General features: G+C 44.4%; 1 protein-coding gene across 22 annotated transcripts in view; it reads right to left on the reverse strand.

Moving 5' to 3' along the window:
* LOC133465957 (RNA binding protein fox-1 homolog 3-like) overlaps positions 1-16,130 on the reverse strand; it is a 350,051-nt gene that overhangs the window by 284,035 nt on the left and 49,886 nt on the right. For 20 of the 22 annotated variants that reach the window (XR_009784790.1, XR_009784789.1, XM_061749174.1 and 17 more), the window contains exon 2: positions 11,323-11,384. The exons of the other annotated variants lie outside the window; for them this stretch is intronic. The gene's annotated coding sequence lies outside the window, so the exon portion shown is untranslated. The remainder of the gene's footprint in view (positions 1-11,322; positions 11,385-16,130) is intronic. 22 annotated transcript variants of the gene reach the window in all.

The raw sequence follows: 16,130 nt of genomic DNA on the forward strand, positions 1-16,130 counted from the left end.
AACTTTAACTCATAAAGAAAGAAATAATTTTTGAATAGTCCACTATAGTTACCTTTTAGTAACTTTTTAGCGGCTTTTTAGCGGCTGTTAGTTCAAGCAGGATTGAGGATCTGGATCCCTTTAATTGCCCGGACAGTTTTACTGTGTCACAGTGGAGTTTTTAAGCTGCCGCTGTGGTTTCTTACTGTTATCATTGATGTTTATTGAGAATCAGAGTCGAGCAGTCGAACGGAACAAAGTTTCGAGAGGGGGGGAGAGAAACGAAGACAAAAGGCAAAGCGCTAATTGTAAACGGGATGAGAAAAAGTAAATCATTACATATCCACAACAATGAAATATTAGATATGAGTGTTGCATGGGGCTGTAGTGCGACACCCTGTTGAGGGAAGGACAGGACAAGATAGGACAGGACAAGGACAGGAGGTGAACCGTGCAGGACAAGGGTCGTGAACCCCGCTGTGCAACGGAAGTGTGGTGGCAGCGACTGTAAATTCTAAACGTCTGTAGGACCAGAGTGTGAATGAGGGGATACCCAAGCAATTTGCATATTCATGAGTTATGAATATGCAAACTGAGTGAGTGGCCCCACGCCCAGCGAAAGAGTCCCAGGGGTGTGTGCCTGCAGACACATGCGAGTGAATTGACACTGTTTCACACGGTGATTGCTATGCCTGCCCCGCGGATGCTGAGGACCCCACACAATCAATCGAGGGGCGGGATCGGGGTCCGCACCGAGGGACCCAGGGCTGTCCGTCGGCCCCACCGACGGCGCCCCGACAACTGGCCACCCGGAAGAGGCCACGGGGACCCAATGCCACCCCCCCAGAACATAACAGCTTATGAATAGTCATCCACTGTGGTGACTGATACACAAATTTGACTTGTGCATATAGAAAGAGCTTTTGTATACCTGTCCACTGTAGTGACTGATGTGCAACTTTGCTCACGCACATAGACGACAACTGCTTTTGAATAGACATTCACTCTAGTGACTGATGCAAGTCTATTTGAATAGCTGTCCACTGGAGTGACTGATTTTGTGACTCACACATAGAGACAGAAAGAGCTATTGTCACCCAGTGTAGTGACTGATGCGTAACTTTGCTTGTGCATTACAGGAAACTGCTTTTGAATAGCTTTCACTCTGTGATGCAACCAGACAGGAAGTCGTTGGTTGAGTTTCTGCCTGTGTTGACGGCGTCGGGGAGTCATTCGGCGCGACGCCGGCAGCTGTTGATGCGTGCGCGGCATCAAGGCCTCGCCGGTGTGGGCGCTCGCCAATTAGCATAACGACTCGCTCGCCAACTACTGCCTGGACATTTTAGCAAGCAGGTGCGTACGGCCCCTTACACATCGTTTTGTTTGTTTGCGTAATAGCGTCGGGAGCAGCTGGGATACAAGTCTGGTGCGCTTGCCAAGTCAAATGCCGTTTATGAGCGCATCTGCAGCCCAATCTCCATATTCAGTTGTCAAATAGGATGACACACTAGCGTCTACTGTAGTGACTGATGTGCAATTATTTTTAATAACTCAGCTGTAGTGATGGATGCACAACTATTTTTGAAAAACTGCCCACTGTAGTGACTGATGTACAATTTTGTCTCTTACATATAGAAAAAGAGCTTTTTAATAGCATTCCCCCGTGGTGACTGATGCGAAAAATTTGTGAATAGCTGTCCACTGTAGTGATTGATGTGCAAATTTGACACCAAAACTAAGGAATATTCAGTATGATATAACATAATATAATTTTGAATAGCTTTCCACTGTCATGACTTTTGCGTAACTTTGGCCATACTTATTTAAACAGTTTTTTTAATAGTTGTCCACTGTAGTGACTGATGCACATTTTTTAAACAGCTATCCACAGTAGTGATTGATGTACAACAGTGACTCATGCATGTAAAACTGCTTTTGAATAGCTGTCCACTGTAGTGACTGATGCGCAACTTTGACACCTAAACTGAAACATATATAATGCAACATTTTTAATAGCATCCACTGTAGTGACTGATGCGCAACTTTGACACCTAAACTGAAACATATATAATGTAACATTTTTAATAGCATCCACTGTAGTGACTGATGCGCAACTTTGACACCTAAACTAAAACAATTTTGACTCATGTATATACTGTATATTTTTTAAAAAACAAACAGCGAACGCCGCTACTCAAAGCTGTTAGCATGTTGGCATAACAGCGTGAGGAGCAGGTGTGATACGAGTCCGGCGCGCTTGCCAAGCCAAACGTCATTTAAGAGTGCATCTGCAACACCAATCTCCATATTCAAATGTCTCGAGACGTCGTGAGCCACTTCACCGAAGACAGCTGCACATTTTTAGGATTTGTTTTTCTGTTATTCGGTTAAATCAGTCCGGCGACCCAAAGCATTTAACAGCCTTTCTCACGACTTTTCTCCTCTGCTGCTGGTCCAGTGTATAAGGTCCTGTAATGGAAAATGTCACACTGTATAACTAAGTTCAGAGCGTTTTTGTACCTTCAACAGTGAATTGCAAATTTCTCACCTTTTGAGGTATTTTCAGAAGTGTAACAAAGGTGAGACGACAGCTGTGGAAAAGGCGATAGCAAAGATCTAGGGATAGGGGTGTGAAGTTTTCAGCAATTGCCACTGTTGGACAATTATTACTATTACTATTATTAATTACGGATATCTAATTGATACAAACACGGCAGTGTCCCGCTTTTCACGGTTCTGTGTGAAAGATGCAGATGAATACATTTCAGCTTTAATTTTTATATCGCTCATACGGAAACTCTGTGTGAAACTGTGTGAAAGAGGCGATCGAGGAATGAACTAACTGGCAGCCACGCAGGCTTGACTTGAGCTTGAGGAGATAATTAGTCGGGCCGGCCGCATGGAGGGAAGCCTAATGACTTCCGATAAGAGCTCTCCACTGTGGAGGATGACCATCACATGGAAAAACACACAGATTAGCAAACACCCCACAGGTTACGCAGCGCCAATCAGTATGACGGCCCACCAGTGGGTGGCAGTGCATGGGATGTGTCGTGACTGATACGCGAATTTGACTTACGTGTATATCAAAAAAGATTCTTTTGAAACCCTCCGCTGTTAGCGACGGATGCAGAAAAACAGCTTTTGAATAGCTCTCCACTGTAGTAGCTGAGACAAAACTTTGGTTTACGCATACGCAGGAAAACTACTGTGACTGATGCAAAACCTTTTTGAATAGCTGCCCATTGTAGTGACTGATGCACAACTTTTGACTCATGTATTTAGAAAGAAAGAGCTTTTGAATAGATTCCCACTGTAGTGCCTGATGCATAGCTAAATATCAACCAAGCTGTGGCTGAAACAGAAACGTGTGAAATGAGCCTTTCCTCCGCCGCCATGAGGATGAATGTTCGTCGTTTCCCACTGCTAAAGGCGATCTGGTATGAGTATTAGCCCCTCCCTCCAGAGACGTGAAGCTAATACCGACACTCATTAGCATGCACAGTCAACAACAACAACACGGCGCCGATATTTACAGTCACACGCCGGGGGAGCGAATAAACGGTGTGATTAACAAGTTTTCCTGACGCCTGGTGCACGCCGAACGCCAGGCGGCACCTCGCCGACTTAATGGGTCTTAATGGCTTCTTAACGACTTCATCAGGAAGATCCTGCGACAGCACATTCTGACACGTGGGGGGAGGGGGCGCCATCTCACCGCAAAATAATATGCGCATCTGACATGGGCCTCCACGAAAAGACATGCATAACAAAGGCAAAATGGCGGCTGTGTGAAAGGGGAATACAGCAATCCCCCGCTATATCGCAGTTTATCGTTGGCACACCTGCTATAGCACGGATTTCGAAGCGATGGTTTTTATGGGGTTTCACAGTATACAGGCAAGTCCGAATTTAGAGTTGTGTGCTGCTAATCACGAAAGAGTCCTGTTTTCCAAGACCAGAGAGATAATATGCCTGTGAGTGTTGTTATACGTTCCATTTGTGTGTGTTTCTGCTCGTCGTTTGACAGATTATAATTATCGTAACATCTATGCTACTCTCTGTTAGCCCATCCATGGCATTCCACATTATATATCAGCATTAAGCGAGCAGAGTTTTAGTTAAAGACCCTGTGAAGTGATTTTGGAGCTTTGTTTCTAAATATTTGAAGATAATGGCTGAGAACATGAGCGAAGACTGAGACTTACGTAGTCATGAATTGTGGCGCTATAACGTTAAACTGTTTTTCGCCATTTCCGTTTTCCTGGCTTTTGGGTGCTCAGGGGGCATGTCCAAGAAAGAGGACAACAATGCTAAAAAAAAAAAATTCAATACACATCACTGATTTCAATGAAACGAATGGTTGAATCCAAAATTGCCTCTAAAATGTTGTCTTTTTTAAATACTGTTGTTCATGTTACTCTTTGGTGGTTTGCTACATGTAATTATGCTACTGATAAGCAACACATGCGCAAATAGGCACCACCCAGTGCAATAAATATGGGGTGTTAAAAGCTACGTGGTAAAAGGAGCAAAGGGGCTCGTCAAAAAAAGTCGGGGGGGGGACAGGCGCCCCCAGTGCCCCCGTGGCTTCTGTGCGCAACCCTGACTCATGCTTATAGAAAAGATAAATAAATAGCTGTACACTGTAGTGACTGATGCACTATTTTGAACATACGGAGAAGGCAGCACAGTGCACGACTAGTTAGGACATCTCCCTCACAATTCTGAGGACCTGGGTCCAAATCCGGCCTCGCCTGTGTGGAATTTGCATGCGTGGGTTTTCTCCCTGTACTCCGGTTTCCTCCCACATCCCAAAAATATGCGTGGTAGGTTAATTGAAGACTCTAAATTGCCCGTACGTGTGAATGTGAGTGCCAATGGTTGTTTGTTTATATGTGCCCTGCGATTGGCTGGAAACCAGTTCAGGGTGTACCCCGCCTCTGGCCCGCAGTTAGCTGGGACAGGCTACAGCATACCTGCGACCCTTGTGAAAATAATATATATAATAATATAAATATTGTAGGAACTGATGCAGAAATTTGACTCTTGCATATAGAAGAAAAGACCGCTGTAGTGACTGATGCACAACCTTTTTGAAAAGGAATTCACTGTAGTGACTGATGCAGAAGAGCTGCCGAATAGCTGCCCACTATGGAACACATGCTGTGTGTGAAAGGTTGTCCTGCAACAGCACATTTCTACACGCGGGGTCCGCCCCACTCGAAGGGCTTGCGGTCACGCCGCCGAAATCCGATCGCCTGACATGGAAATCCACGGCGGCGGTAGAAAAAAACGTAAAAATGTCGAACAGCGGTCGACGTCAGGCCAACGCGGCGGCGTCACGCTCCGGTGAGAACATCGGAGTGACACCGCGGTGCCGTTGCATAACCAGAAAGAGCAAGAGAGCTTGGAGGAAAACCCACTCGGAGCTGACGCAAGTGGGGAAGCACGCAGAGTTCAACGGCTCATTACGGACCTTTCCACATGACAGCAAACAAAGCGGAACCTTCCGGGTCATCTGCGTGTCACCGATGGTGTCGGGTTCAGCCGCTCACAAACAGTCTCCGCGTCTGCGCCGGTCCAAAAGCTCTTTTCATCTCCGCCGTGCGCGGATTAACACGAGGCCCTTTGAAGACATTTCTTAATTATGTGGATGAACAAAATAAAGTTGATTAGGCAGACAGGCGAGCGATGGCGTCATTGGACTAAAAATAGCAATTCTGAAGAGAAAATGGAGCAAAGAGAGGAAGAGTTTGTTTATCAGCATAGAGACGGGGGTCCACCGAGACTCACTGTAATGGAAAAAGCCTAATCTTATACGCTAACCTTAACCCTAACCCTGAACCTGACCATACCCCCACCCTAAGAACCCCAACTCTCCTAACCGCTAATCTAACCTCCTAACACATTTATCCTTAACCCCTTAAAACTAACCCGAAATAAAATCTTAACCCTAACCCCCATAACCCTAATTCCCTTGAAGCCAACAAACCCCATCAGAGCTAACCCTCAACCCCTAAACCCTAACGACAAGCCTGACTCTAACCCCACCCCCAAGCTCCCCCGTTTGGTTTATAACTCTAACTCTAACTGAACCAAACCCCCAAAATCAGAAGGACCCTTTAAAGCATTTCCCCAAAAGTGTCTGGGATATTTTCACGCAGACAAAGTCACTGGTCCACGTTTATCTATAAGACGCTCATGGGAAAGACCTTCGCTCACCTGCTTCTCCTAATTAGAGGCATGCGTGAGCTGGAGCCTATCCCAGTTTTCTTCCGACGAGAGGCAGGGGACACCCTGGACTGGTCGCCATCCAGTCCCAGGACACATATAGACAATCATTCACACTCACTTTTACATCTAAGAACAATTTAGAGGCTTCAATGACCCTAACATGCATGATTTTAAAATATGAGAGGAAACCTATAGAATCTGGAGAAAAGCCACGAAAGCACGGGTCCCCGCGATTGGGTGGGTTTTCTTCGGGTACTCCGGGAAACACGCAAACGCCACACACAGGAAGCCCGAGACCAGATTCGAACCACGAACCTCAGAACTATGAGGCGGGCAAACTAATCACTCACCCACAGTGCTACCTAGAAAGAATCATCCATCCTTTTTTTGTGGCACTTTTTCTCATTAGGGTTAGAGTGAGTGGAAGCCTTTCCCAACTAACTTTTGGGCACACCCTGGACTGGTCGCCAGCCAATCACAGGGCACATATAGACAAACAAACATTTACACTCACATCTACGGACGATTTAGAGTCTCCAGTGAACCTAATGTATGTTTTGGAAAGGTGGAAGAAAGTCAGAGTACCCCGAGAAACCCACCTAAACACAACGAAGGAAGGTGAAAGGTGAAGATTCGAAATGAGAACGTCGGAACTGTGAAGCAGGTGTGCTAAGCACTTGCTCTCTTCTCGGAAAGGATACAATGAAAAACTTTTTACTGTAGATGATGACAGAAGTTATGGGGAAAAGATTTCCTCAAAACTGTGCAATGATATTGGGGATATGATTGATGGTCAAATTGTCAAAATAATAATAAAAGAAAAAAAAACAATAAAACTGCAAATAAAATCTGATTCAGGGAACAGATTGTGGCTGTAGCTGTGCCGCAATTGCTGCAGTCTCGGCTTTCCTTGATGTGCAAATGAAATCTCCCCGAGTGGGACAATTATGGGATTTGTGACCCAAACACTTGTGCTAAATTTAGCTCCCCCGGGCGGCCATATTTGACTTGCTATGTTGCGGACGGCTTTGCTATGCTTTGCTTTGCTTTGTGTGTGCGCTTACATAACGTTGAGGCTTCCAGGCTTCCGCTGCAAGCGTGGGCTTGCGGGAAAAAGTGCCGGTGGGAGCGAATGGAAGAACTACAGAGGAAGACAAAGCGACCCCTCTCCGCAACCTATCCACAACGCCGCCCCCCTGCTCATTAGCTTAAGCGTGGTGTGCATTCTGCATGATAACATTTGAAGTTATAAAAAAAAATAAAAAATAAATTAAAAAAAAAAAGCTCAGCTCTTCCTTTCCCGCCATCTGTTCCACTTGGAGAGGAGTTTGCCATTTCAACAACCGCCCCCGACCCCCCCCCCCCACCCCCCAACACACCCCTCCCTCCCACACCGGCACATTTCCCACCTCCTCATTCAGGAGTGCACCTTCTTCTCCTGGATGTGGGTGCTTAGCATATCTAAATCCGGAGCGCCAAACACAATGTGACACGCCACAATTTGAGGTCGGACTAGATAGAAGAAAAAAATAGAAAGGAAAAAAAAAAAAACGGGATTATTGTCGGCGCGGCGTGGCAGTAATCATTTCCCCGCTCGCAACTTGACCGGCGTCATTATCTCGTCTCTGACTAAACAATGCGGAGTAAAGAAAGAAATAACACCCTGAAGATGACTGGAACAGCAAAACCCAACCTTGAAAAAAAAAGGTCTTTATTGACGCTGCCAATCGGTGCGGCAGACATCAGCTCACAACTGGAGAAAACAGTTTTACTGACTGAGGGCCACTGATGATTTGCGTGATATGATGATACTTCTTCAAACAATGTCGGCACTTTTGGGGAAACCTTCATATCTAACCGTAACCCCCACCCCCCAACCCGAACCTTAATCATATCTTGAAAAACCCGTTATCCCCCTTAACAATCATATCTTGAAGCCAAAACCCTCTCACAATAATCCAAATCCGTCTAATTCAAATCCTAACTCCCTTGAACCCTTTATCCTCTCACCCCCAAAAAAATCTCAACCTGGAGCCTTCTCCCCTTTGACCCTAACCTTAACACCAAATTTAAACCCTAGCCCCACAACTTTAACGCGATCCATAACACCGCTTAATCCCAGCGCGAAACCTGACGCTAATGTCATAACCACCCTAAATCTAGCCTTAATCTTTCCCCTCTTACCCTCCACCTCCCCCAATGGAGGCGGCCAAACTGATCCGTGTGCGCGCAACCAGCAAGCGTCACAAATGGAAGTGTCTCCCGGGGTCATTATTTATGCGGGAACGCCCTTGGGGAGTCTTTGCACTTGTTTGCAGAGTCTGCGAGTAAATGACCCGCTTGCTTCCAATTTATCCTGGACCAGCAAGCCTCCCTGCCACCTTGTGCATGTGTCTTGATGTTTGTGTGTATGTTTGGGATTTGGTTTGTCTATAGTACTGCCGGGAACGACCCAGAACTGCAGACACCGAGGTCTTCGGGGTGTTTGCAGATCGAGACACAACAGCGAGGACGAGGGCAAAGTTACCGAGCAGCAACTTCACAACGGATGACAAATAGCACCGACGTCCCCAATACAAATAAAAAAAAACTTATTGTGCATTTCCACTGCATGAATTTTAGCCCGGAACCTTTGGAGGACCACAGGGTGTTTAGAATGCGGGAACTAGTGTGTAATTGTACAGTAGTTCCAGGGGTAATTAGTCAGGGCTGAGCGCTAATGTCTAAAGTGAAAAAGGCTGGGAAATGGTAGCATAATGGGCGATGGGTTTTGGTTTCAGGAACTACAAGTCAAAATGTTTCTGGAAGTTTCAGTGGAAGTAAAATTTAAAAAGTCACTTTATTGGACACTAAACCTAAACTCACTAAATTTCTTTACTCAAACCCTAACAAATAGAAGACACAAAGGGCTAGAAGTTTAGTTCCAGGAACTGAAAGTTCCAAGCATTAAAATTTCCTGATAATTTCATTGGAAATGCATCTTTTACACAAAATAAAATTCAAATAAAGTCACTTTAATGGATTTTAACCCTAAACTCCCTATATCCCCTAACCCAAACCGTAGAAAATGATGACACAAAGGGCCACAGGTCTAATTCCAGGAACGACAAGTACCAAGAGCTAAAAGTTCCTGGACAAAAATAAAATTAAAATAAAATCGATTTACTGGACTCTAACCCCAGAGCCCAACATTTCCCTGACCCCTGTCCCCTTAACCTCAGCAAAAAGTACTCAAAATTGTTTAACTAATTGTTTAAGTATCAAGAACAAAAACTTCCTGGAAATTGAAATGGAAGTCCATCTTCATGTGAATTAAAATTCTAATAGTCACTTTACTCAAACCTAACCCGAAACATGCTAAATCTCCTGATCTTAACAAATGGGAGAAACAAGTTTACTTTCAGGAACCACAAGTACCAAGGACTAAAGGTTCCCGGTAACCACCAAACCTAACCCTCCAAAACAAAAAGAAACGGTAGACACAATAGGCCATAGGTTCAGCTCCAGGAACTACCAAGAACATACCAAGAACCAAATATTCCTTGAACTTTGGGTGGAAATGCAGCTTTAGTTCCTCTTTAACACAAAATAAAAATTAAATAAAGTGTCTTTAATGGACTTGTTTGGACCAAGACAAAGGTGTTGAAACGTTTTCTACAAGCAGTAGAGTAGCAACAGGATAACTAGTGCCAGAAGCCATGCAACGAACTGCAATGCATTGTGAAGGAATCCAGAAAAAACAATAGATCAGAACATGATTAAAAATGCAGCTGTACGTAACATGGTTAGCATTAGCATTACCATTGATTTGTACTGAAATTAGGTGGAAGACATTTGTAGGGGGAATGAGTGACGAGACGGAATAAAAGGGAAGCCGTGCGATTAAGGGGGACGGGGGGGGGGGGGGACGGGACGGGATCCTCTCACGAGCTCTCCTGCTAAAGCACTCCAACACCTCTGGGGCTTAATTGCCGGGAGGGAACATTATCCCGTCTGGCCCTATGCCGGGATTGGCCGAGTACACCTGCCAGATGCGCTCCCTCGCTCGCCTACATTGATCCGTGTAATCCCCTTGGGCCCGCCTCCTGCAGAGAACTTGGTCCTTCATCTTCTCTGGGAACGTCTCCCACTCGTCGAGGGTGTGCACCGCAAATCCTCCAACTCAAAAGTCGGGTCCAATCAGAAAGAGACAGCACCAGTGAGGGTTGAATGAAAAGATTTGATGCCCTACTTTTTGTACGGGCTAGCCCAGAGGCGGCCTTTTGTTTCGCAAGCACTGAGTCATCACAACACAACACAAGAACAAATCCCTCCTCAAGATGCATTCAAGACCCAAATTACATCATCGTTGTCGTCAAAAATCGGCATTGTCGTTATCACCAATGTCATGATCATTGTCATCATGATCATCCTTGTCTCGTTCTTGTCATCGTCCCGTACATGGTCACCATCTTTGTCTTCATTGTCATCCTCATCATCATCATCATCATTATCGTCCTCGTCATTGTCCTCAGTTCCATCGTCGTTATCGTGATTTTCATCATCCTTATTGTCGTCGTTGTCATTGCCATACTCGTCATTATAATAATTTCCATCTTCCGAATCATCGTCCTTATAATTGTCGTTTCTGTCGTCTCCATTGTCGTTATTGTCATCATTGTAATCATTGTCAGCATTATCGTCATTATCTTCAACATTTTTATTGATGTTGCCATCGTCATCGCCATAATCGTCATCGTCATCATGAGCCCATAATCTCCATAATCGTCATCGTCTTCATCATCTCTTACCGTTCCCAAAACTGTCATCGATGTTATCGTCATTGTCATAATTATCGTTATTGTGATCCTCATCGTCATTGTCTTTTTCATCGTCATTTCTATCGTTGTCGACATCATCATGTTAACCATCAACATCGTCATCATCATCATCACCGTGATATTGCCGTCATTATCTCCATCAACATCATCATCATGATCTTCAGCATTATCGCCATCATCAACATCATAATCATCATCATCATCTTTATCTTCGTCACTATCGCCTCCTCCATCTTCATCATCATCGTCATTAGCGCCTCTTTAAACACTTAATTGGACTTCCTACCTGTCTGAAGGTCCTCCTCTCAAATGTGTGGGCCCGTCCAGGAAACAGGAAGTCCGATCCGTCTGTGAAGCACGAGGAGATGATCAGGCGGCACAGTAGTTCCTCAAAGTTGACATCATGTGATCGAAGGAGAACTTCAACCAACATATGACAGCTATTGATCTTTTACCTCAGATATCTGAAGCATCTCATAGATAATGGTCAAAATCAATCGTGTTCTGCGCAAAACGTAATCATCACATGAGAATTGGTACAGCACCTTGTGAATGACGCACTTTTTTTTTTAACCTTTGGATTGATTTTTTTTCACCTCATCTCTCTCGAGTATCTTATGTATAATAATATTTAAAAATCGATAGGTTTCCTTCTCAGATATCACCATACAAGTAATCCATATTTCTATTCATTTGTTGTTGTTGTGAGGCTTTTTCAAGGTGACATTAGACCATTACAACCGCTCGCCTCGTGCTAAACAACAACACGCGGCGCACTTTAGCTTGTAAAAATGGTCAATAACCATGCGTGTGTGCGTGTCTGTGTGTGCGTGTCAGAGACACAGAGGTTGAGTGCAAACATGGTGCGCAGACGTCTCGTAAAACGCATCCTGAGTGCGACTTAAGGACCTTAACATGAGCAGGTACGAGAGGAAAGGGCGTTGAGGTTACACAGACACACACGCACGCACGCACACGCACACACACACACACACACACAGAAAGAGGATCAACAGGAAATGCAGACGGTTTACTGAGTGCTGCTGATAGACTGGAGATGCACAAACAAATACAGAAACACATGCACGCACACACACGCACACAAACAATTGTACAGACGCGCACACTCTAACGTAGACACACAAATGTACACACACAATGCACAATGGTCACGCACACAAATGTATGCATACAAATGTATAAACACATGTACAAAAAGTACATACATAACCACACACGCAAATGTACACAAGTGCGCGCACTCAAACGCACACTAACGAAGACACAAATAAATGTGCATTCACATATACACAAAAATGTAGACACACACACACACTTGCAAACAGCGACACATGCAAACACACACGCGCCCAATTGTACAGACAAACACACCAACAAATGTCGACACATTAACTGCTAACATAAGAATATGCTAACATTTGGCATGCTAACATATATCAAGCTAACGACCTGAGGAAAAAATGCGTTGCAACGGATTGATGAGGATTTTACATTGGCCTCTCGTCGGCCACTATTTCAAATGGATCAAATGCTAACATGCTAACATTTGGAATGCTAACATAGAGCAGATTGCTAAGGAGTTTCCCTGTTGCGGTTCTGTGCGAGGACGAATGCTTGGCGACAGCTTGAATAGCGCCATCATTAATGGCAGGATCATTTTTAGTGCGTCTGCAACCGGCGGCCCAGATGCTCCCGAACGTGCCGCCGGCGCCCGCATGTTTTCTGCCAGCTGGCGCCGACCCACCGTGCCAGATACGGACGCCCACCACCCACCACTTCTACCCACCTCCCCCTCCGCCATATGGCATCATAACGGCATGTTTGTCCTCATGTGACATAATCCAGGACCATTTATAGTTTGACAACAACCCACTCATTGAGTCGTGCTTATTTTATTTCAGAATCCATCGTCTCCACTTTGCTGCAGTGTTCCCCTTTTCTCACGGTCCTTTGTCTCCTTGTGCATAAAATGCAACTCTAAATGTTGGAAAGTGAATATAGGAGAACCGTGTTCTATTAAATGTGGATGGTGCAGTATTAGACTCCTCAGTCTCGACTTGGCTGCAGCTCTCCCTTTTATCGCTGACCTCAGTCTCGTTATACATAAAACCTTACCGACAATAATTCCACAAAACAACAACAATGCTTCCGATGATCAATGCTAATGTTAGCTTAGCCTCTGGACACTGCAGTATTACACTCCACAGTCGCCACTTTGCTGCAGTGTTCCCTTTTTCTCACTGCCCTCAGTCTACTCAAGAATACAATTTACCACAAAACAGCAACAACTGTCCCGGTGATGCTAATGCTAATGTTAGCTCAGCCTCTGGACACTGTAGTACAATCCACAATCTCCACTCTGCTGCAGTGCTCCCCTTTTCTTGCTGTCCTTAGTGTCCTCGTGTCTAAAAGATGCCTGACAATAAGTCCACAAAACAACAAGGCTGCTGGTGAGGACTACTCACGTTATGTTTGCTCATTGACATTGCAGTATCATACCCCAGTCTCCACTTTCATGCTTCCTTCAGTCTCCTGGTGAAGAAGAAATGGTCTGTACATGCTAATAAGCAAATGTTGGAGACCCTCTTTGGCCTCCATTTTTTTGGCTGTCGTTCCAAACAACGCATTCACTGCGACGTGTTTTTATATATAAATATATATATATATATATATATATATATATATAGCATCCTCTGTCTTGGTTCCTTGTCACCTGCTCAGGTGTAGCGTAAAAACCACTTTGCTCACTTCCATGGCAACCGGGCTGCTAATGGAACATGGCGTGATTAGCATATTGTTTGCGCCTCATCTTGTAGTTGGCCCTTTTATGCAAATGAGCCCATGAAATACCTAAGATGTGTGTCCTCGTGTGTGTGTGTTGTGTTTGCATGAAGGCGACACAAATGTCGGATAAAGGTGTTGAATGGAAAAATGTCAACAAAAGTGAGGCTTACGTGTGTGCGCGTTTCTGTGTGCGTGCGCACGCGCATATTAGCAAGTCATTCCATCCGCTTTATTAGCATATCGAATGGCGACGATAATTAGTGAGAGAGCAAATGTAAATAGATAAACAAGATACAAGATAAATAAATGAAAGCAGACCTTTGGCCATCTCAGTAAGACAAAAGATCATCACCCTAATCATCGTCCACATTATTTTTCATATAACAGGAATAGAGCCCGGTGGAAGGCAATCACGGCATCAATTTCCAGAGACGTGCTGCCGAAGTATTGTGTTTACATGTTTGACAAAGAGAACATTTTCCAAGACGCTCTTGTACGCACTTGTAGAGGAATTGACCAAGAGGAGGTCATTTTTTTCAAACACTACCTTAAAGTAATGGTTTCATTAAACATAGAAAAAACAGTACAACATAAATCAGCAATAAATGTGAAATTAAGGTTTGTGCTGCAGCTAAGCTGAATTAATGTACGTAGTTTGGTCATCTGCACCCCGTAACATGGCAGTGAGTGACCATATTTAATAAGGCCCGTCCGAATAGGTAAACAGACAAGAAAACAGCAGCTGCGTTCATGGTGCAATACGGCATGACGACACGTAAACAAGTACGACAAGAAAATACGCATGGAACACTTTATGTGGGCGCTCAATTCCAGGAAATGAGTGGACAAGGCCCACGGGCAAGCGGATACATTTGATATGGACCATTTTCAAACGACAAAAACTATGTGGATGGGCGAAAAACTTGGCAAAGTTATGGCAAAAAAAAAAATGTGGAAAACTGAAGCTTATGAAACCTGGGGCATACAAAAACTGAGGTTCCACTGTACTTCTGTGGAAGTTGATACAAGCCAACGCTGAGGGGAAAAAACTCAAAAGCTTGTTGGTATCAGGAGAAATACAGCAAAATCCAAGGGAAAATAACAAAAGGCAAAACTTGTTTTGAATAATAAACTATTCAGCAATTGATACAAACAATAAATGATAACTTGATTAAATCAGAATTTCTTGGACCTCCCATGATCTCTTCCTGTTGCTGAAGCCTCCCGGCAAGTCTTTCTCGCACAAAGAACGTGGTGTTTTATAGTCGTTGCTGTGGCGATGAGCACCGAACAGCATCACTTTCGTTGCCGAGGTGAAAGGTTGCGGTGAGAATAACAGCAATGAGCTATTTTAGCGCTTGTCTACTTGCACGACAAACTTATTACCACACACGCGCTCACCCTATTGTCTACCCAGCATTTAGCCATCCCCCTCCAGATCTGAGAGCCTCTGACCAGTGCAATTCCAAAGATGCTCTCATTAGACGCATTATATATACATATTTATATATATATATATATATATATATATATATATATCACTGTGGCTGAGCTCCAGAGATGCAGTCAGGAGATGGCAGAAAGTTCTAGAAAGTCAACCGTTCCTCCACCAGAAATTGTTGGCCTTAATTCTAAGCGGTATGTGTGGAGAAAACCAGGCACAGCTCATCACCTGTCCAATACAGTCCCAACAGTGAAGCATGGTGGTAGCAGCATCATGCTGTGGGGGTGGTTTTCAGCTGCAGGGACAGGACGACTGGTTGCAATCGAAGGGAAGATTAATGGTTGCCAAGTACAGGGATATCCTGGACGAAAACCTTCCCCAGAGTGCTCAGGACCTCTGACTGGGCCGAAGGTTAACCTTCAAAAAAGACAATGACCCTAAGCACACAGGTAAAATAACGAAGAAGTGGCTTCAGAACAACTCCGGGAAGAGCCTTGACTTAAACCCAATTGAGCATCTCTGGAGAGAACTGAAAATGGCTTCCCACCAACGTTCACCATCCAACCTAACAGAAGTAGAGAGGATCTGCAAGGAATGGCAGAGGATCCCCAAAGGGTCTGAATACTTTTGGCTACGTGATATTTCAGTTTTTCTTTTTTAATAAATCTGCAAAAATTTCAACAATTCTGCTTTATTTCTGTCAGTATGGGGTGCTGTATGTACATTAATGAGGAAAAAGATGAACTTGAAGGATTTTAGCAAATGGCTGCAATATAACAGAGAGTGAAACATTTAAGGGTGTCTGAATACTTTCTGTACCCACTGTATATATATATATATATATA

The sequence above is a fragment of the Phyllopteryx taeniolatus genome, chromosome 16 (assembly GCF_024500385.1).
Source record: "Phyllopteryx taeniolatus isolate TA_2022b chromosome 16, UOR_Ptae_1.2, whole genome shotgun sequence".
Taxonomy (NCBI): domain Eukaryota; kingdom Metazoa; phylum Chordata; class Actinopteri; order Syngnathiformes; family Syngnathidae; genus Phyllopteryx; species Phyllopteryx taeniolatus.